The 23,422-nt window shown below is 44.6% G+C and overlaps 1 protein-coding gene across 2 annotated transcripts in view; it reads right to left on the bottom strand.

Annotated features, from left to right (window-relative positions):
- The window catches only part of LOC145408529 (uncharacterized), a 229,125-nt gene that overhangs the window by 127,796 nt on the left and 77,907 nt on the right, over positions 1 to 23,422 (bottom strand). The window contains exon 1 of one of the 2 annotated variants that reach the window (XM_080279262.1): positions 755 to 1,020. The exons of the other annotated variant lie outside the window; for it this stretch is intronic. The gene's annotated coding sequence lies outside the window, so the exon portion shown is untranslated. Of the gene's footprint in view, positions 1 to 754; positions 1,021 to 23,422 lie in introns of those variants that run through there. 2 annotated transcript variants of the gene reach the window in all.

Below are 23,422 nucleotides of genomic sequence, written 5' to 3' on the forward strand. Positions count from 1 at the left end.
TGTGTGTGATACCATTAACTATACGACAGGTACTGTTACATGGCCGGAACGGTGTGTGGTGAGGTGTGGTGTGGTGTGAAGTACTGTTGCGGTGTGGTGGTGTGGTGTGGTATGGTGTGGTGTGGAAGTACCGTTGCGGTGTGGTGGTGTGGTGTGGTGTGGTATGGTGTGGAAGTACCGTTGCCGTGTGGTGGTGTGCTGTGGTGTGGTATGGTGTGGAAGTACCGTTGCCGTGTGGTGGTGTGGTGTGGTGTGGTGTGGAAGTACCGTTGCCGTGTGGTGGTGTGGTGTGGTGTGATGTGGACTGAATGTATTAGTGTGGTTCTGTGTGGCGCAGTGTGGTGCGTGTTGATGTTACCGATGTGGTGTGGTATGTTGATGTTACAAGTGTGGTGCAGTGTACTGTACTGCACTGTACTGTAGCGTGTAGCGTGGTGTGGTGTGGTGTGGTGTGGTGTGGTGTGGTGTGGTGTAATGCAGTGCAGTGTATTTCAAGGCAGTGTAGTATGATGTAGTGTACTGTACTGCACTGTACTGTAGCGTGTAGCGTGGTGTGGTGTGGTGTGGTGTAATGCAGTGCAGTGTATTTCAAGGCAGTGTAGTATGATGTAGTGTACCTATGTGTGCTGCGTAGTGTTGTATGGTGTGTACTGTTTTGTAACTTAGTCGTGAGGTGTGGTATAGCGTAATGTAACATAGTGTGGTCTGGCGGAACGGTGTGTTGTGGTGTGGTGTGGTGTGGTGGTATACTCGCCTTGCCAGCCTCCTAATACCGGATCTAGCCAGTGCTGATGTGATGAGTATGCTGCGTCGTGGTGGTGGTGGTGGTGACGCCTCTGGTGAGTCCTGTGGGGAGGCCCTGGGGGAACTGCTGCCCCCGCTGTCGTCATCCTCACCCCCGCCCGACCCCGAACCCCGGGGGGCACACAGGTCGTGGTAGCCGCGGCCCCGGGAGGTGACGGCGCGCAAGAGGCCGGGAGCGGGGCCCGAGGCGGCGGCGTTGCGGGGCGGCGGGGTAAGGCGGGAGTAGCGCGAGGGAGGCGGCGCACTCCCACCCCGGTGCCGGTGGCAGGGCCGCGCCACCTGCGGCCGCAGGGTGACGGCGGGGCGGCCCCCCGGCGCCAGGGTGACCTGTGTGGACCTCGGGGTGGGGTCGGGGGCGGGGTTGGGCGGGCTGTGGGCGGGCAGCGGGGTGTAGCGGGTCCGTGGGCTGGGGTGCAGGAGGCGGTGGTGGCCGGGGTCCACGGGCATGGCTCCTCCCTCACCCCCACCCACACACAGGCAGGGGGGGCCACGCACCCGCTGTCTGGGGCTTAAAGCTGACCGCCCACCCCGCCCCGCCCCGCCCCGCCCACCCTCACCACCCCTGCATCACACCACCCGCCCCTTCGTACTCGTACACCACGACGCACACCTGTACACATACACGTACACATTACCAGTACAGTAGCCCAGTTGTGCACATGGCAACACACGCTACGCTGCCCCACACTGTACACACAATAGCTACGGTATATCAATTACACCAGTCATCACACCACTCCTCTCTTACGCTGTCACAACACCATAACAATGTCCCTTACCAACCACACCACATTATTCACAGGTACCACATCATACCATTACCAACACACACACACACACACAAGCACAGGCACAGGCACCACTCCAAACCCAAGTATTCAGCAACGCACTCTGTCACCTCTCACCCCCTCCGCTCCCTCTTCCTACTCCCTCCCTCCCTCTCTTACTCATCTCTCCCTCCCTTCATACTTCTCCCTTGCACTCTTTCCTACCTCCACCTCCCCCTCCGTCTACCACCCTCTCATACTCTTCCCCTCTCCTCCCGCCCTCATTCCTCTCCTCTTCGCTCTCTCCTCCATCTCTCTCTCTCTCTCCCTCCACCCTTCCCTTCATCTCTCCCTTTCTCCCTCCTTGTCAACAGTCCTCGTCCCTCCCTCCCGGGCCTCTATTTCCCTCCCTGTCACCGGACACTCCATTCCTCCCTCCTTCCCTGTTTACCCTCCCTTCCTCCCTCCTTCCTCCCTTTTACACATCCCTATTATCTGTGTGTGTGTGTGTGTGTGTGTGTTTACCTTCCCTTCCTTTCACACTTCCCTAAGTCGTTTTCCCTCCCTCTCTCCCTCCTTCCTATTATATTTTCTCCCTTTCTCACTCCCTCTTGAGATCCGTGTTTCCCTCCCTCTTGCTTATCTCCCTCTCTCCCTTCCCTCCCTTTAATCCCTTCTTCTGTATCACCAGTCTCTCCCTCCATGGTTCTTGTTTCCCTCCCTTCCTCCCTCTCTCCCTGTCAACCCTCCTCCCATCTCCCTCTCTCATCCCCCCCCTCCCTCCCTCTTCCCTCCTCCCCACTCCCTCCCTCCCTCTTCCCTCATTCCTCCCTCCCTCTCTGCCTCCCACCCTCAATCATGTCACCCCTTGACCTTACCACCTTTGTGTGTGTGTGTGTGTGTGTGTGTGTTTATTTTTCATTTCAGTGAATGACCAGAATATATGTATGTATGTATGTTGAATGTGTGTGTGTGTGTGTGTGTGTGTGTGTGTGTGTGTGTATGTGTGTGTGTGTGTGTGTCCTTTGTCTTCGTGTGCGTTTATATATGCGTTTATGTGCGTGTACGTGAACTTTAACACCTCCACCCCCACACACGCCCACACAAACATTATGCCACTTGATTGCTTACTGAAGAAAAAGAAAAAAAAAGATCGAAATAACCATGGATTTGGCGTGAGAAACTAAAAATAAGAGAGAGAGAGAGAGAGAGAGAGAGAATCAATCTAAAGCAGAAAAACTATAGGTATCTCAGCTTAACCCTCTCCTGGTCGGAATAACTCTTGCATTATTGGCGTACTCCACCTAACGTTAGATGATTTAATTCAGCTGAGTCACAGGAACATGGATATTAAAAAGTATACACCCTTAAAGGATAATATACGGAATTAAATATACAACCATTTCTTGGGTTATGGCACTGTACCGATACCTACAGAAAAGAATGACTCAATCTAGCTACACACGCACACACACACACACACAAGCTACACACACTCTCTCTTTCTCTTACACACAACCACACACACACACACACACAAGCTACACACACTCTCTCTTTCTCTTACACACAACCACACACACACACACACACACACACACACAAGCTACACACACACTCTTTCTCTTACACACAACCACACACACACAAGCTACACACACACTCTTTCTCTTACACACAACCACACACACACACACACACACACACACACAAAGCTACACACACTCTCTCTTTCTCTTACACACACACACACACACACACACACACACAAAACGAAACGACACAGCCATACAATACAAAGATGAACTACGAACCCAATCCCAATACACAGGAAAAAAAATTGTGTATGTTCCAAAAATACGCAAAGAAAATGATGAAACCAGACTGAATACCGAAAAAAAAAAAAAATGTGCATGATTAAAAAAATACGAAAAGAAATTCAGAAACCAAACCAAATAAAAAAAAAATGTGCATGATTCTGAAAATACGGAGAAAAATCAGGCAACTAAGGCTTGATTATTGAAAAAAAATAATAATAATAACGTGCATGATTCTTAAAATACGCGGAAAATGATGCAACTCAGGATGATTATAAAAATACTTGGCATGACTAAACGCGCACACACACACACACACAGCACACACACACACACACACACACACACACACAGCACACACACACACACACACACACACACAAAACCTTCCAATACAAAGTGCAACCAATCCTTCAGTTCAAGAAATGAATAACTCAATCTAGCTTTAAACACACACACACACACACACACACACACACACACACACACACACACACGCACACGCACGCACACACACACACACACACACACACACGCACACGCACGCACACACACACACACACACACACACACACACACACACACACACACACTCTGAATATCAAGCAGAGTATAAAGAGGGCAACGCTTTCTCTCGACCTTTTCAGTAAGTTTCCCTCCATGATGCTGCAAATTCCTTGGTACTCCTGAACTGAGCCTATGTTGACTTAGTACTGTGAAGGCTTTGGTGTTGTTATGACCGTTTTCAAGCAACATACATACTGTACACATATGACTACACGGTACATACATGGGCTACATACATACATACATACATACACGCATGCATAAACATATCCAGATATGGGAGAAAATAACAATCACAACATACGGGCAATATATAAAACATACACACACGAGAAAATAACATACCAGTACACACACACAGGACACTTACGTATGCACACGTACACGAAATTTACGCACACGCACATGGGAGAAAATTACACACACTCAAAGAAAAATACAACTTGTTCAAACTCCCATCCCAGTGTTTCTCTAAAGTTCTCTCTCTCTCTCTCTCTCTCTCTCTCTCTCTCTCTCTCTCTCTCTCTCTCTCTCTCCATAAGGGTATTTTGGTGTGTGCATTCATCTTTAAAACAATCTCTCTCTCTCTCTCTCTCTCTCTCTCTCTCTCTCTCTCTCTCTCTCTCTCTCTCTCATTAAATAAACTGGTCTTTGTTGTGTTCGTGTGTGTATGATAGTAAGATGAGGAAGTGTGTGTGTGTGTGTGTGTGTGTGTGTGTGTGTGTGTGTGTGTGTGTGTTCTTGTAAGTATGTATATGTGTTCCGTGAATCCGTCCTTGTTAATCTATGCATGAGTTCCTGTGTGCGTGTGTGTGTGTGTCCTTGAGTGTGTGCAATTGCTTGGTGTACGTGTCCTTGTGTGCGTGTGCTTGAGTGAGTCTGAGGCATGTCTTCCTGTGACCTTAGGCTTAGAGTTTGGGGGAACTTCACTTTTATTTGTGTGTGTGTGTGTGTGTGTGTGTGTGTGTGTGTGTGTGTGTGTGTGTGTGTGTGTGTGTGTGTGTGTGTGTGTGTGAGAGAGAGAGAGAACCCTGATTCACAAACACACCTCAGATCAACTACCTCCTATAACTACTCGCCGGTTTACCCCAGTCGCATCACCAGTTACTTATTGCGGGTTATTTACGACACAGGATGAACAAAATATATGGGAAGGTCTTGCATTCTCCTTTCCTTGTCCATCCTAGAAACTCTAAGCTTATTAAGAACTCCACGGAAAGTTAGCCTTCATATTTCATAAGTAAAGGGGAAAGGAAGGCCAGGGAGGAAGGAGGGGAAGGGGGTTCGAGTGGGAGGGGGACGTGGCAATGAGGAGGGGATTGGGGAGGGGCAGGGGAGGGGGTTGAATGTGAAGGGGGGAAGAGGATGGATGAGGAGGGGAGGGGAGGGGATGAGTTAGGAGGGAGGAGCGGGGAGGTTAAGGGGGAGGATGTATTAAAGCTCCTTGGTGAGAGGGTGAGGAGGATGAAGGGGAGGGACGAAGGGAGGAGATGGAAGAAAACGGAGGGATGAAAGGAGGAGGAAAGGGAGGGATGGGGGAGAAGACGGAGGAAAGGGAGAGGATGGAGAGGAGAAGGAGGGATGAAAGGGACAATGAGAAGAAGACGAAGATCAAAAGTAAGATGCAAAGAATATTGTGGAACGCTTAAATACTATACGGCTATTCACCTTTAATAATCTCTGGCTCCTATGACCCAATCTTTCCTGAGTAATATAGTCTGGCATAAGCTGGCAAAATCTATACTCCTTTTACCTTAACTTGGCCCAGATCGTCCTTTTAATAGCTAATGACTTAAAGCTCAGTGATAGGGCAATGCTTCTGTGCTACATCCTTTCCATGGCACTTCTTCGTGACCAGCATCATATTCTAGCGTTAATCTATTGCTACAACTCAGCATTCAAGATGAGATGTGGCAATTTTAGGCCATGTTAGTGTAAAAAGGGTAGAGTTCTCCCATTCATGAAGGGGTTAAGGGTACCAGTATTAACACTCTCAGGCTCCTATGACTCACCCAGCTGAATAAAATCGTCTGAGAATACAAGTTATCCCGACCACACACACACACACACACACACACACACACACACACACACACACACACACACATAACACACACACACACACAAACATAACACACACACACACACACAAATATAACACACACACACACACACAAAACACACAGGAACTAATAAAAGACAGTGAAGTACTCGATATACGATACAAACGCCTGCAGTATCAACACAGGTACTTGTTACTGTGACTCACAAATTGACTCTCTCTCTCTCTCGGGTGTGTGTGTGTGTGTGTGTGTGTGTGTGTGTGTGTGTGTGTGTGTGTGTGTGTGTGTGTGATTGCTTACAAGTGCCTGCAGGGTTCCCTGTGAGTAGCTGAGAGAGAGAGAGAGAGAGAGAGAGAGAGAGAGAGAGAGAGAATGTGCATAAAAAGGGTCTGTGTATATATAAATGAGTAAGGTACCTTGTGTGTGTGTGTGTGTGTGTGTGTGTGTGTGTGTGTGTGTGTGTGTGTGTGTGATTGCTTACAAGTGCCTGCAGGGTTCCCTGTGAGTAGCTGAGAGAGAGAGAGAGAGAGAGAGAGAGAGAGGGAGAGGGAGAGAGAGAGAGAGAGAGAGATTGTGCATAAAAAGGGTCTGTGTATATATAAATGAGTAAGGTACCTTGTGTGTGTGTGTGTGTGTGTGTGTGTGTGTGTGTGTGTGTGTGTGTGTGTGTAGGTATGTTAGCATGAGTCTAGCCTATGAGTGTATACTGAACCTGAGTATGTGTACATATGTGAGTATGTGTGTACGTATATATGAATGTGTAAATACCAAAATGTAAGAATATAAGCAGGTGTGAAGGTATGTGTGTTAGAGCGCTTAACACACACACACACACACACACACACACACAAGGAGGTCTTACTCAGCCAATTAGATCAGGTGAGAGGCTTCAGACTTCACCTCCTCCCTCTTCTTCCCTCCCTCTCCTCCCACCCCTCCCTTCCTCCAATTCCTTCTTCCCTCCCACCCTCCCCTTCCTATCTTCTCTCCTCCCTCCCTCTCCTACCACATCCCCTCTTCTTCTCTCCCCTCCCTCACCCTCTCTTCCTTCCTCCAATTCCTTCTTCCCTCCCTCACCTCAAAGCGCTTCTCTCTCCCTCTCCATCCTCTTGCTTTCTCTCCCTCCAGTTCTCCACCCTTTTCCCTCCCTCTCCTCCTTCACTCCTTTCAGGCCCAGGAATTTAAATAATTTTTTTCTCTCTTCTTCCTTCTCTTCCTCCTCCCCCGTTCCTTCTATTCAACTCATTTCTCTCTCTCTCTCTCTCTCTCCCCTCTCGTCTCCTTCTTCCCTTCCATCCATCCTTCCTTCCCATTTTTCTTCCCTCTTCCTCATCACACACATTCTCTTTCTCTCCTCTCTTTCCTTATTCCACCCTCTCTCTCTCTCTCTCTCTCTCTCTCCTTCATTTATCTTACCCATGCTACCACCTGACGATTCCGTTCACCCCTCCCATGCTAGTCTTGGCTATAATAACATAACCCAGATGGACTGCAGAAATATGGCCACTCTACCCACGCGCACCCAGAGATATTCCGTACCCTTGTCTAGCGTTTCCTTTCTGATTTTTTTGTGGCCGCTATTTTTTTTTTTCTCTTTGGCTGTCTTTTTTAATTATCAGTAACTTCCTATTTATTCACTTTTCTGGTTATTTCTCTTTAGGATATTAATTTTCTATTTTACTTTTAATTTCCTTATTTTTTCATACATACCGGTACTTTACTACATTTTCGATCTATCTATCGCCAGACGCCTCAATCCAGTAAGGGGTGGCCACCAACAAGTCGCCTCCATGTCACCCTGTCCCCCGCCACTTCATTGCCCTGCTCCCAGCTCACACACCCCTCTCTCATATACCTCTCCTCTCCACCCCTCCATCCCATCCTTGGCCTCCCCCCTCCCTCTCCCCCCCTCCACCTCACTCACATACACTCTCCTCATCAGTCTCTCATCTCCATCCTCTCCACATGGCTAATTATCTTTTAGTACTTGAGTATTTTGCTCAGCTTAAGGGAAATCTCTCGCACTGGAAGGGTTAATGAAGAATGTTTTTAAGGCCATCGCTAAGGTACGGTGGGAACAACCTACGTCCAACACTCTGACCGGTTCAAAAATTTGGATTAAAAAAAGAGAGAGAAACGAATAAAGACATATCGCCTGATATAACTACAACAACTAGCTAAAATAACAACAACAATAATAATAATAATAATAATAATAATAATAATAATAATAATAATAATAATAATAATAAATATCCAAGTAACAGCTATTTTTCAGACCTGTTTCTTTCTTTATATACTAAGGTTATTTCAGGAAAGACAGGTCTGAGAGAGAGAGAGAGAGAGAGAGAGAGAGAGATCTAATATGAGAGTAAAGAAGTGGAAAAAAAAAGAACACACAGACAAAAGAAAGGATATGAAAAAAGAAAGAAAGGAAAAAAGAAAGAGAGAGACTGATAACCAGAGAGATAGACAGACAGACAGATAGATGCAGAAAAATACAAACAAAAAAGGATACAAAGAAAAATACAAAAAGAAAAAAAGGAGCGACGTAAGATATGAGAAGGTAAAATAAAGAACGAACGGAAGGAGGGAGGGAGGAGGAGAGGAGGAGGCCGAAGGGAGAGAGAGAGGGAAGGAAGAAGGGAGGGAAGGAGAGGGAGGGAAGGAGAGGGAGGGAAGAAGGGAGGGAGGGAGAGAGGGAGGGAAGAAGGAAGGAAGACAAGTATGGGAGTGAGTGACCGATATAGCGCGCAGATATAGACTATTTTGGAGAGAGAGAGAGAGAGAGAGAGAGAGGGAGGGAGGAGAAATAGCGAGAAAATAGTATCTTCTCTCCCCATTTCTTCCACCTCCTTTATATTCTCTACCAACCTCTCTCTCTCTCTCTCTCTCTCTCTCTCAAAGCCTCCAGTACACCACACCTCCATTTTCAATAGAAGGATTATTTCCACCTGGTTCTTTCTCACCTTTCCTCTCTCTCTCTCTCTCTCTCTCTCTCTCTCTCACACACACACACACACACACACATACACACAAATACGTTTTTCACTATACTTATCCTTACCCATTTCCTTCTGTCTGTCTGTCTGTCTCTCTCTCTCTCACACAAACACACACACAAACAAACGTTTTTCGCTATAATTATCACCTTTTCCATTTCCTCCCTCCCTCCCTCTCTCTCTCTCGTGGCAGCAGAGTAGAATGCGTTGGTAACACAAAACCGTTCCACACACTTCCTCCTTACCTCCCTTTCTCCCCCCCTCACCCTCCTTTCCTCCCTATCTCCCTTCTCCCTCTTTGGCTTCCTTCTTTCCTCCCTGCTTAACGTACCCTCCCTCCTTTTTCTCCCTGTTTCTCTATCTACCGGTATCTATCTATCTGTTTATCTACTCTGCTTGATTAATATACTCTCAACTTTCCTTCTAGATCCTACTTGTAATAATAATACTGCCGAATCAGATATTCAGAATGTAAAATCTGTGAGGTCTGGATATCTACGTAACTCTCTCTCTCTCTCTCTCTCTCTCTCCCTCCAGTACTTTCATTCTCCTGCTTGTTTTTCTTACACAAGCATAGGTATATATTTACTTTTTCAACTCCCCCCCCCACCTCCCTCTCTCTCTCAGTACTTTCACACTGCGTTCTCCATGTTCTCTTTCTTATACAAGGTTGCCTACTCTCTCTCTCTCTCTCTAACAAAAATAGCACCAAACTTTCTCCACCCTGACCTATTGTTTGTCTCGAACGGATCTTGTCTCTTATCTTTAATATTCTTGGAGGGAACAATCTTGTGAGTTTCTGGCCTTGGGTTCCTTTTTCCTTGCATTAAAAAAAAGGCTCATCACAAAAGACAGGCCTGGTGAGCTGCTAAAGGTGCTCTATGTAAAGACCACTCTGTAGACTATATTATACTCAGAAACGGGCGATATGATTTCCGCAGTAAAATATAACGTAACAGCTTTTGTTAACACCACACTCCCGTTCCCACACCACCAGACTGCACCATACCCGCAACACAAGAGATAAGCCAGGTGAGTTTCGAGAAGTGTGTTATATAAAAGACCAACCTGTAGACTATATTATACTCAGAAACGGGCGACAAGCTTTTCGCAGTAAAATATGACGTATCAGCTTTAATTACATCCCACTCCCACACCCATACCCACACCAGCAGACTGTGCCATACCCACAAAACAAAAGATACGCCTAGAGTTTTTAGTGGAGAGCTATTAACAGACCATATATTTTAACCACAGAAACGAATAATAAGCTTTGAGCATTGACATATAACAAAATCAGCTTTCATTGATATCCCACTCCCAAATCCAAACCCACACCAGCAGACTGAGCCGTGAAGACTATATCGTATCCACAGAAATGAGTGATACGCATTTAGCAATAAAGTATGGCATAAACATCTTGATCAACATCCAACTTCCACTTCCACACCCATGCCCACACCTGCAGACTGAGCCGAATACCAACCTTTTCAAAATTATACATACTCAACATCTGACCTCTTGATCTTGCAACAATATATCAGGTTTAAGACGAAAATGATCCTCTTGGGAAACTACCTAAAAACTTGACAGGAATCTCTTGCATTGGCTGGGAAAAACACGTGAGGTAAAAACTTGCGGTCAAATAATGAGAGAGAGAGAGAGAGAGAGAGAGAGTGTGTGTGTTACTTTGCCTTTGTTACCACGAGACGATTTTATTTAACATTAGACGGATCTCTTGTGCTTATTCTTTTTACTCTAATTTGGTCTAAAATTGTCATCTCTCCATCAAGAGTATTCAGATGTAACAACGGATTAACAAAATTATACTAGTCACGAAGAAGTGCTATGGAAAGGAAGCAGAGCAGTATATTTTCCTACCACTGAGCTACGTGAAATAAGCTAAAAAGGACGAAAATCTGGGCCAAGTTAAGGTGAAAGGACTGAAGGAATTAACAAGGCTATATCTAACCCCTCCAGTCCTAGCAGCCTCTAAATAAGCTGAATAAAATCGTCTGGGCCACACACTCATCCACACCTGATTTAAGCCCCGGGAATCCTGGGTCTACCTAAGTCATCATTATTAAAACTAAATGACCCAATACTAACACACAGAGGAGTTTATGTTAGTTATTCTCTCTCTCTCTCTCTCTCTCTCTCTCTCTCTCTCTCCCTCTCTCTCCTATCTACCTCTCCTCTTCCCTCCATCCCTCCCTATCTACCTCTCCCCTTCCCTCCTGAGTCACTCCCCTCTCCCTCCATTCCTGATTTACTCCCTCCCTCTCTCCCTCCTAACCTTCCTCCCTACCTGAGTCATCCCTACCTTTTTTTCCCTCCCCTCCCCTCCTCCCTCCCTCCCTTTAAAACCACACTCCCCCCACTGACCCATTATCTCTCTCTTTCTTCCTCATTTTCTCTCTCTCCTCTTCCCTTCCTCCCTCAGTCTCTCCTCCCTTTCTACTCCACCCTTCCATACCCTCTCCCTCCCTACCTGCCCATCTTCCTTCCCTTTATTTCTCCTTCCCTCCCTCCCTATCTCTTTTCCGCACTATCTATTATTTTTACCTCTCCCTACCCAAGTCACTTCCTCCCTCTTTACCTGCCTACCTATCTCTTATCCTCCCTTCCTTACCTACATATCTAATCCTCCTTACCTATCTCTTATCCTCCCTCCCTCCTTCCACACCTGCCTATCTACAATTCTTCCCTCCTTCTCTCCGTCTCCCTCTCATTCTCCTTACCTATCTCTTTTCCTCCCTCTCTCCAATCCTTCTCTCCCTGTTTCCCTCCCTATCCACGTCCATTCCTACCTATCTTTACCCCCCTCCCCCCCTCTCTCTCCTGAGTCACTCCCCTGTGATCTTTCTCTGAAGCTTGTTTCCGGCAGGTGTAATTGTGGCAGAGGCAGGTAGGATGGTGGGAGGGAGGGAGGGAGAGTAGGAACGAAGGAAAGACTGAAAGGAGGGAAGGAGAGAGTAGGAATGAAGGAGAAAGACTGAAAGGAGGGAACGAGAGAGTAGGAATGAAGGAGAAAGACTGAAAGGAGGGAAGGAGAAAGACTGAAAGGAAGGAAGGAGAGAGACTGAAAGGAGGGAAGGAGAGAGACTGAAAGGAGGGAAGGAGAGAGACTGAAAGGAAGGAAGGAGAGAGTAGGAATGAAGGACAGACTGAAAGGAGGGAGGGAGAGCGACTGAAAGGAGGGAAGGAGAGAGCAGAAATGATGGAGAAAGACTGAAAGAAGGGAAGGAGAGAGACTGAAAGGAAGGAGAAAGACTGAATGGAAGGAGAAAGACTGAATGGAAGGAGAAAGACTGAAAGGAAGGAGAAAGACTGAATGGAAGGGAAAAAGAGAATGAGAGCAGGAGTGAAGGATGAAGGGAAAGATAGACGGACAGCCTGTTGCTAGATAGATAGACAGATAGATAGATAAAGAGAGACAGGTAGATCAGGCCAGGAGAGGGGATTAGTGAAGATGAAAGAACGAGAGGAAATGAATAGATACAAGAAGGATGGAAACAGGAAAGAAATAAATGAAAGAATATAAAGGTACGTACTCTAGATGAATGAATGAATGAAGAAATGAATGAAGGAAGGAAGAAATGAATGAAGAAATGAATGAAGGAAGGAAGAAATGAATGAAGGAAGGAAGAAATGAATGAATGAAGGAAGGAAGGAAAGAAGGAAAGGTAGGAAGGAAGGAATGTTGAATTTATGCGGTTTGGAGCATAGCTGGAGAAGCAGGTGGCAAAACATTTCTCTCTCTCTCTCTCTCTCTCTCTCTCTCTCTCTCTCTCTCTACGATGGCAGGAAGGATGGTGATATGAAGAAAAAGGTGAATGAAAGATGACACGATGATGATGAAAAATATGAACACGAAGTGAAAGGAAGGAAGGAAAGGGAGGGGAGGGGAAATGTAATGAATGAATGAATGAATGAATGAAGGAAGGAAGGGAAGGAGGGAGGGAGGAAGGAAGGAAGGAAGGGGGGAAGTGGAAGGAAGGAAGAAAGAAAGGAAGAATGGATGGATAGATGCAAGGTAATATAAATGGAAAATGAGAGGATTGAAAGCGAAACACAGGGATAAAGTGAAGGAAGGAAGGAAGGAAGGAATGCAGTGCTGACGCGGTTGTGAAACAAGTGAAAAAGCACAACACTTCTTACCTGGACTGGATAACACGTGCTCTCTCTCTCTCTCTCTCGTGTATGTCTGTTTGTTTATCTGACTTATAACCTTTCTGTTAGTCTGGTCTGGTCTATCTGCCTCTCTCTCTCTCTCTCTCTCTCTCTCGGGCTGAATGCATAATACACCTAACTACTTCCTACTGCCCAACAATAACTGCATGAGAATTGGTTGAAGGACACTAATATCTAACAATCTAAGTATATCTATTTACATACCAGACTATCTATCTATCTATCTATCGACCTGTTTGTTAGTTTGAGTACCTCCGTCTCTGTATTTAGCATTCTCTCTCTCTCTCTCTCTCTCCCTCTCTCTCTCTCTCTCTCTCTCTCTCTCTCTCTCTCTCTCTCTCTCTCTCGGGATAATTACATAATGCTCTAAATTACTTCCTATTCCCTGACATTAACTTTACAAAAAAAAAAAAAAAAAAAAATAGATTCAAGGATGTAGATACAGTACATCTATTTTTATCTATCTATCCGCCATTCTGTATATCTGTCTATATATCTATCTCTATCTTTCTGTAATTATCTATCTAGAGCACCTGTCGTATTTCACTGTCTATTCACCCATCAAACGACCAATCTATCTATCTATCTACATCTACCCAGCATCTGCCTGTAGTGTCATTTTCACAATTTATCTGTCATACATGAATCCAGCTTTCCTAAAATACTGTCTACTTCACCATCTATTTATCTATCAGTTTATCTATCTGTGTATCTGCATGTACTCTGATCAATCATTTTTTTGTTTGTATATCAAAACCTGTCTATATTTTCAGACCTTTTTACACAGTCCATCTTTGATATTGATTCTCTCTCTCTCTCTCTCTCTCTCTCTCTCTCCCCATTATTGTGCCTGTCTGTCCGTATAACTTTTTGCTTGTCTGTACAATTCTCTCTCTCTCTGCATAATTCTGCTTGTCTGTAACTTTTTGCTTATCTGTATAATTCTCTCTCTCTCTCTCTCTCTCGTCCTTGGTGCTCGCTGAGGTGGAGATAAACACCCCCCACCCCCATCCCCCCCTCCACTCCAACCCCCCACAAGGAAAAAAAGAAAGACATGGAGAGAGAGAGAGAGAGAGACAGACAGACAGAGACAGACAGACAGACAGACAGAGAGAGCAATTATTTCCCAGTAATGTCTGTTTTCCTGGTCTCGTTCTGTCTGTCTGGTCATCTCTCTCTCTCTCTCTCTCTCTCTCTCTCTCTCTCAGCCGTGGCTATGTATATGCTTCTGTCTATTGACCTATTATAAATCTATTCATTATCCTCAAAATTATTACTGTATTTAATTATGGATCTATCTATCTATATATACTGTACAACCATCCTTCCAACTATCTATCTATCAATCCATCTATCTATCTATCCATCCATCCACCTATCTACTCATCTACCCATTCATCTGTTATCTATCTATCCAGCCATCCACTCATCCATCTATCTATCCATCCACCCACCTATCTACTCATCTACCCATTCATCTCTTGTCTATATATCCATTCATCCACTCATCCATCTATCTATCCATCCATCTATCTATCTATCTATCTACCTGCAGAGTTGAATGTACGTACTGTGTACCCATCTATCTACCTATTATCTATTTTTATCTATCTATTTATCCATCCAGCCATCTATCTATCTGTCTACCTCCAGAGTTGAATGTACGTCAACCCATCCGTCTATCTGTTTATTTATCTATCTACCTATCTATTTATTTATCTATCTATCTATCTATTTATCCATCTATCTACAGGCAGAGTTGAATGAACGTAAAGTCTACCCCTCCACACAAGGCACCTCCACCTACCTTTCTCTCCACCCTAATTCCCACCCTGAGAGGCGTACAGTCACAGGCAAAAGTTCTCACACACTGGCTCCTAGTTTTAGTGGCACAAAAGGCTTCGAAACACCATTTATTTAGCGACTGATTCCGCATATTGCACCTTAGCATCCTCGTGCGTGATTCTGATATAAAGTTCCCTATTTTATCTACCTACGTTACTATCTACCTATCTATTTAGTCCTCTATCTATCTACCCACCCTATTCTGAATGGCACAGGAAGTCCCCTATCTATCTATCTATCTCCGGACGTATTTTCCACTTGATTCTCTACCTCCAGACGATTTTATTCAGATTTTTTTTTTAACTGAAGGGGCTAAATACAGCCTTCCTTAACCCCTACAGTACCACGACTTTCTGTATCTATCTATCTGTCTATCTTTCTACCTATCTGTTCTTATTCTTGCTTCCACCCGACGATTTTATTCAGCACGAGAGATTTTTGGAACCGGAGGGGTTAGATACAGCCTTCCACAAGCCCTTCAGTACCAAGACTCTCTATATCTATCTATCTATCTGTCTGTCTGTCTATCTACCGACCTGAATAAAATCGTCTGGAAGTAGTGGGAGTTAAACAGATGCTGGAGAGGGATGCCTCCACGTGGTGGCACTGATATACCTAGGCGGCTCCTCTGCTCGGTTATACACTCGTCCCTCAACTCCCTCCCTATCCCCCAAAGGAAGATGGTGGACTGTAGGAAACGGCCTACTAAGTCTGCAGTCTACAGGGTTGACGTTTTAAATGAGCCTGGGGAAGGATGACAAGAAGAAGAAGAAGAAGAAGAAGAGGAGGAGGAGGAGGAGGAGGAGGGAGAGAGAGAGAGAGAGAGACTGTCTGGCGTTAGCTGTCACTGAATAATCGAATTGTGCCGACCATTTGAGGGTTAAATGATGCCAAAATTTAAAGACATTCATTAACACTCATAAAACGGGCTAAAATCTCAATTCAATTATCTCTGCGAAATTTTGGTTAACAATTAGCTTACTATATCAAAATTTTGCGAATTATTAAAATAAATAAATAAAATAAATGCTCATATAATCAACAATAATACACAAACTGGAATATTGCATCATTTATCTTTACATTTTAATAAGTGTTAAATACGGTACTGAACCGATCTATCTATACCCTCGTACTATCTATCCACGTCTATTTGTCTATTTCCCATCTATCTGGTCTATCTGCCTACCTACCTATCCATCCATCTATCTGGTCTATCTGCCTACCTACCTATCCATCCATCTGTCTCGTTTATTCGTCTATCTACCTGCATGTCCATCCAACTATCTGTCTACTTACCTATCCATCCATCTATCTGTCTGGTCTATCTGTCTACTTACCTATCCATCCATCTATCTGTCTGGTCTATATGTCTACTTACCTATCCATCCATCTATCTGTCTGGTCTATATGTCTACCTACCTACCTATCCATCCATCTATCCGTCTGGTCTATCTGTCTACAATACTTACCTACCTACCTATCCATCTATCCGCCTAGTCTATTTGTCGACCTACCTACCAAGCCTACAGTATCTATCCATCCATCTATCTGTCTGTCTTGTCTATCTGTCAACCTACCTATTCATCCATCCATCTATCTGTCTTTGTTGCTTGCCTACCTACCTGTTCTACTTACTGTTTTATCTACTTACGTCATCTCTTACCTGCCTAGTTACCTACCTACCTACACTTACCTATATACCTACATACCAACCTACCTACATATTCAAATACAGATACTACATCTCACCACCTGCTTAAGTCTCTCTCTCTCTCTCTCTCTCTCTCTCTCTCTCCAAGTGGCCATGAAGTATCAATACTATTCCTAAATACTTCCGGTCGTCAAGCTAACAATATGTACGTGTGTGTGTGTGTGTGTGTGTGTGTGTGTGTGTGTGTGTGTGTGTGTGTGTCAGCTAAATCTCTGCATATGTGCGTGTATGTACTCTACTATAAGTTACAGGCCATGTCTGTGTGTGTGTGTGTGTGTGTGTGTGTGTGTGTGTGTGTGTGTGTGTGTGTGTGTGTGTGTGTAATTAAACGTGTGTACGGATGTGTGAACAACCTGACTGCGTACAGTATGTGTGCGTGTACTCCTACCCATCTGTTATTGGACGAGGGTGTATTTCTGCGTCCTACTAAATGTGTATCAGTGTGTGTATGTATATGTATGTATATACTGTATGCATACATGTAGGTATAGAAGTATGTATGTATACAGGTATACTTGCGTGTGTGCATGAATGTAAAATAATGTAACCAAGTATGTGAATGTATGTATGTATGTATGAATTTATGTATGTACGTACATATGTATGTATGTATGAGCGTGTGTGGCAACAAGAATCACGCTAACATAGTAACTTTAAGAGCCTCTCCCTACCCTCTCCCTTCTTCATTCTCTCCCTCTCACCCCTTTCCTCCAATCTACTTGCCTCATCCCTCCTTTCATCTCTCCCTCTTCCCCTCTCTCTCCCTCTATCCCTCTCCTCCTTCTCTCCCTCCCCCTATCTCTATCCTAACCCTTTCACCCTTCCTTTTGTCTCCCTTTCTCTTACTCTCCACCCTCTCCCTCAATAGCAGTCTCCTCTCTCTCTCTCTCTCTCTCTCTCCTTCACCCTCTTCTAACACTTGAATCCCCAGCCTGTTTCCTCTCTCTTTATTCTCTCTCCCTCCACTCTCTTTCTCCAGCATAGGTACGCAAACACGCTTCAAGCTCTCTCTCTCTCTCCTCTCTTTCTCCCTAACTCTCCATCACAGCAACCACGCGTCCATGCTCTCTCTCTCTCTCTCTCTCTCTCTCTCTCTCTCTCTCTCTCTCTCCAAAGCAACGCCTCCTCTCTCGTCACTGCATCCGAAATAAACCTTTCCATTTAATTGTATCTAAAAACGTACCCAATACTCTCTCTCTCTCTCTCTCTCTCTCTCTCACACACACACACACACACACACACACACACACAGATACTTACACTTTATGGGGTCACTAATAACTCCCTTACTTATGGCACGTTCACTTAGAATTTTCAAAAAACTTAACGACTCACTGATCACATCAACATTACTCTTCAAAACAACATAATATTTTTTCACCATTTATCGATCAATTTACACCGGTATCCGTCATCGCTCATGGTGGAAGCTAGCTCTATTCTCTCTCCTCCATGCTCCCCGGCTCTACTTCTCTCTCACTTTCTCAATTCCTTGCTCACTCTCTCTAATGTCCGGGCACAAAGGACACGCACAACCTCTCCCCACGATGGCTCAAGCGATACTGAAAACCTGGATAGACTGGAGCCGGGTTAGTCCCTCCCTCTCCCCATTCCTCTCTCTCTCTCTCTCTCTCTCTCATTTTCCCCTGAATTTCCTATTGTTAGTATCACATTTTCTTTAATATTATTTACTCCTCTCTAATTTTCCCTTCCCTCCTCTCTCATTTATTCTTTTTTCTTTCTTGTCTAAATCAATTTCCTGTTCTTAATTTTTCATCTCTCTCTCTCTCTCTCTCTCTCTCTCTCTCATAATTTCCCCCTCCCTTCCTCAATCTGTTTCTCTCCCCCCTACCTCCCTCCCTTCAAGACTTCCTTCTTATCCTCCTTCCCTCCCCTCCTCCATCCTCCCTCCCTCATCCACGTGACTAAGTTGTTGCTAAGGTTGTGGTAGCGGATGGTGGTAGTTGTGGTGGTGGATGGTGGTAGTTGTGGTAGTGGATGGTGGTAGTTGTGGTAGTGGATGGTGGTAGCTGTGGTAGTGGATGGTGGTAGTTGTGGTTGTGGATGGTGGTATATGTGGTACTGGATGAAGGTATGTGGTAGTGGATGGTGGTATATGTGGTACTGGATGAAGGTATGTGGTAGTGGATGATTGCAATTGTGGCAGCTGAGGTAATGGACTGTGATAGTTGTAACTGTGGACTGTGGTAGCTGTGGTTGTGGACTGTGATAGTTGTGGTTGCGGTAGCGGATTGTGGTAGCTGTGGTAGTGGACTGTGAGTTGTGGTAGTGGATGGTGGTGGTTGTGGAGACAGAAAACAGAAAAATAAACAAAGAGAAGGAGAGAAAGAAAGAAAAATAAATGATAGAGGAAGTGGAGAGATAAGATGAAGAGGGAGGGAGGGAACAGCTGGAAGAAAGGGAAGGGAGGGGAGGGAAGGGGAGAGGAGGAGGGAAGGAGGGCAGGAATGAGGAAGGAAGGACGGAGACATGGAGGGAAGAGATGGGAAAAGGAAGAGTGGAAGGAAAGAAGAAGAAGCAGCTAAGCAGAGTGAAAAAGGAGAATGGAGAAAATGGAAAATACATGGAAGGAAAGATGGAAGGAAAGAGTGAATGAAAGAAAAATGAGGGAAGGAAAGAAGGAGGGAAGAAAGGAACAGAAGAACGGCAGTGAGAAAGAAGGTGAAAAGAAAGACTGATGAGAATAAAAATGAAAGAAGGAAGGGAAGGGAAGGAGAGAGAAAGGAGAAAGAGAAAGAAGAGACAAGGAAAAGAAAGGAGAGAAAATAAATGAAGAGACGGGCGGAAAGGGAAGGCAGAAGAGAAGAAACAGTGAAGGAAGAAGAGGAAGGGAATGAAAGAAAAGACAAAAACAATGGAAAAAGAAAGGAAATAAGAAAAAGAACGATCGTGGGAATAAGGAAAGACAGAGGATCGCAGAATATGAAGGAGGGAAGTGAAAGAAGAGGAAATAAAGGAATACAAAAAAAAAGGGAAACAAGAAAATGAAGAATATAAGTTAGAAATTGAAGTTATAATGAAAGTAAATAGAAGAATGAATGGAAAGAAAGAAGGAAATTAAGGACGCTCACAATAGCCGACGACAAAGAAGGAAGGAAAGAAGGAACGAAAGAAGGCAAGAAGAAAGGAAGGAAAGAAAGAAGGAAGGAAGGAAGGAAAGAAGGAACAAAGGAAGGAAAGAAAGAAGGAAGGAAGGAAAGAAGGAACAAAGGAAGGAAAGAAGGAACAAAGGAAGGAAAGAAGGAACAAAGGAAGGAAAGAAGGAACAAAGGAAGGAAAGAAGGAACAAAGGAAGGAAAGAAGGCACGAAGAAAGTAAAGAAAGAAGGAACGAAGGAAGGAAAGAAGAAACGAAGGAAGGAACGAAGGAAGGAAAGAAGGAACGAAGGAAGGAAAGAAGGAACGAAGGAAGGAAGGATAGAAAGAAGGAACGATGGAAAGAAAGAAGGAACGAAGGATGGAAAGAAGGAACAAAGGAACGAAGGAAGGAGGAAGAAGACGCTGGAAAGGGAGAAAAAAGGGAGTGACAGACGAACAGACAGCAGGAGGGAGGGTGGGGAGGGGAGGGAAAGAATGGAAAGAGGGGAGGGAGGGAGAAAGAAGGGGAAGAAGGGGAGGGAAAAAAGGCAGGGGTGCAAAGAGAGAGAGAAGAGACGGAAGGAAGGGAGGGGGAGAGAGAAAGAGTATGAAAAGAAGGGAAGAAGGGAAGGAGGAGGGGGAGAAAGGGGAGTACAAAGAGAATGGAGAGAGAGAGAGAGAGAGAGAGAGAGGTAATAATGGAGAAAGGGAGAGAGAGGGGAGAGAGAGGGGAGAGGGGAGGGGAAAAAGGTGAGGGAAGAAGCCTACGCCTCCCCGTTATTTGAACACCTCACAAAAACTAAACAGGGGGAGGAGGGAGGGAGGAAGATAGGGGGGTGGGTCAGGAGGGAGGGAAGGGAGAGGGAAGGAGAGAGGGAGGGAGATGGGGGCGTGGGGCAGGAGGGAGGGAAGGCAGAGGGAGGGAGAGAGGGAAGGAGATGGGGCGTGGGGCAGGAGGGAGGGAAGGCAGAGGGAGGGAGATGGGGCGTGGGGCAGGAGGGAGGGAAGGCAGAGGGAGGGAGATGGGGCGTGGGGCTGGAGGGAATGAAGGTACGTGAGTGGTTGTAGCGGTGGTACTCCTAACGGTACTACTACTACTATTACTTCTTCTGTTACTACTACTACTACGTATACTACCACTACTAATACTAACTAATAATGATAATAATAATGGTACCACACCTACTAAAACCACCACTTTCACAACTACTACTACTATACCCTTTCTCAGGAAACATGAATGCGAGAATTTTACAAAGCCTTTGCCAAAATCGGAACACGAGTGACCGTGTGAAGGATTAAGAGGTCCCCTCGGGATTCTGGACCTTCCTCCTTCCCTCTTCCGTTTTCTTTCCTCTACACACACACACACACACACACACGACGCTTAAATAATAAAACAATGTGTAGCCTCTATTTATCTGTCAGTGTCCTGATATCGGTCCATATGAGGAGGGATGGAGGATGGGAGTGGCCCGGGTCGGAATGTGGGAAGGGGTTGGGAAGCCATGACTGATGAAGAAAAATTATTTTATTTTATTTTATTGTTTTATTACTATTCTTTATGAAAAAACATAAACTGATTTACAATAGTATTACTGATCGAAGGATCAACAGTAGCATTTCCTTTATAAATATTCATTATATTCTAAAATTTACATTGAAATTACAATCTCTCTCTCTCTCTCTCTATCACTCGATATTCATGTCTCCCTCATCTAAACCTTCTTCTTCACTGGTGGAATCCCCCTCCCCCCATCCCGTTAATCCGATCCCTCCTCTTCCCTATAGGTTACTCAGCTATCACTATGAAAACACACACACACACACACACACACACACACACACACACACACACACACACACACACGACGCTTAATTAATAAAACAATGTGAAGCCTCTATTTATCTATCAGTGCCCAGCAGGGGCGCACCAAGGAATTTTCTAAGGGGGGGGGTCCCCATTTGCCAGTTTCCTGAAGTTTACATATAAGTTTCTAAGTTATATATATATATATATATTATATATATATATATATATATATATATATATATATATATATATAATCTGATAGAATGATAAATTTTTTGGTAGGTCGTCAGTTATTTAAAAAAACGTGTTTGTTTATATATATCGTTTTAACAAAGTAACAAAGAACAAGCCATTCAGTCTCAACTCTATTCTGTCCAGATTTCTAATCACGGCACAAAGACGGAGAGAAACAAGGGACAGGTGAAGTGGGAAGTCCTTAGGGATAGGGAAGGAATTTTGGGTAAGGAAATAGAGGTCACAATGGGAAACGGATTGCCGATCCCAGCTCAGGTGTGTGTGTGTGTGTGTGTGTGTGTGTGTGTGTGTGTGTGTGTGTGTGTGTGTGCAAATGTTGTGTATGTGGGCAAAAAGCTAGGTGAAGAGAGAGGATGGGGATGGATAGGAAGGCAGGAAGGATAATGTTTTGAGTTCAGGGGAGGTGGTGTGCCCAGATATCGGTCCATATGAGGAGGGATGGAGGATGGGAGTGGCCCGGGTCAGAATGTGGGCAGGGTTATGGTAAGCCAATGAAATAGCCATGAAAGATGAAGAAAAATTATTTTATTTAATTTTATTGTTTTATTACTATTCTTTATGAAAAAAAAATGTTATGAAAAAACATAAACTTATTTACAATAGTTTTACTGATCGAAGGATCAACAGTAGCATTTCCTTAATAAATATTCATTATACTCTAAAATTTCCCTTGAAAATACAATCTCTCTCTCTCTCTCTCTCTCTCTATCTATCACTCGATATTCATGTCTCCCTCATCTAAACCTTCTTCTTCACTGGTGGAATCATTCGCCACGTTAATGACGAATTCTTCGACCATGTGATTGCGCACAATGTCATTTCTGATATATTCCTGTTCTAGCTTTCTCGTATGCTCCATACATTTTTGCCAGTTTTCTGGTGTCACTTTCCTCACTGTATTTCTTGTGATGCTAGAGAGAGAGAGAGAGAGAGAGAGAGAGAGAGAGAGGTGAGGAGTGACCACCTGTCCCCTGGGAATGACCAGCCCCCCCCCTCTCTCTCTCTCTCTCTCTCTCTCTCTCTCTCTCAAGGTTCTGTAGTAGTGAATAATAATGTCAATGCAAAGTATAACTTAACTGTGATATAAGTATTATAAAATAAATAAAACATTGGAATATATTTATTGAGAACAACTACAAGAAGTCCCCTCGAGACGTCAGCATGTGGAACTGTCATTAATTCCCTGTGGGCCAATTAACGTTCACCTTCATACATGTCTACACCCTTCTGCCACAATATTCGCCATAGATTCCACAATATTTCTCCTCATCTTTACTTTCCAATACAAAGCATACCATTAGTCATGATAATGATTGCACACACACACACACACACACACACACACACACACACACACACACACAAACACACACGAGAGAGACAGAGAGAGAGAGAGAGAGAGAGAGAGGGTAGATGGGGGAGGGAGGAGGGAGACAAGAAAAAAAAAAAGTTGCATCCAAAAACAGGAACCACAGTTCATATT

The sequence above is a fragment of the Coenobita brevimanus genome, chromosome 77 (genome assembly GCF_032717465.1).
Source record: "Coenobita brevimanus isolate Jiangsu-jjx chromosome 77, ASM3271746v2, whole genome shotgun sequence".
NCBI lineage: Eukaryota > Metazoa > Arthropoda > Malacostraca > Decapoda > Coenobitidae > Coenobita > Coenobita brevimanus.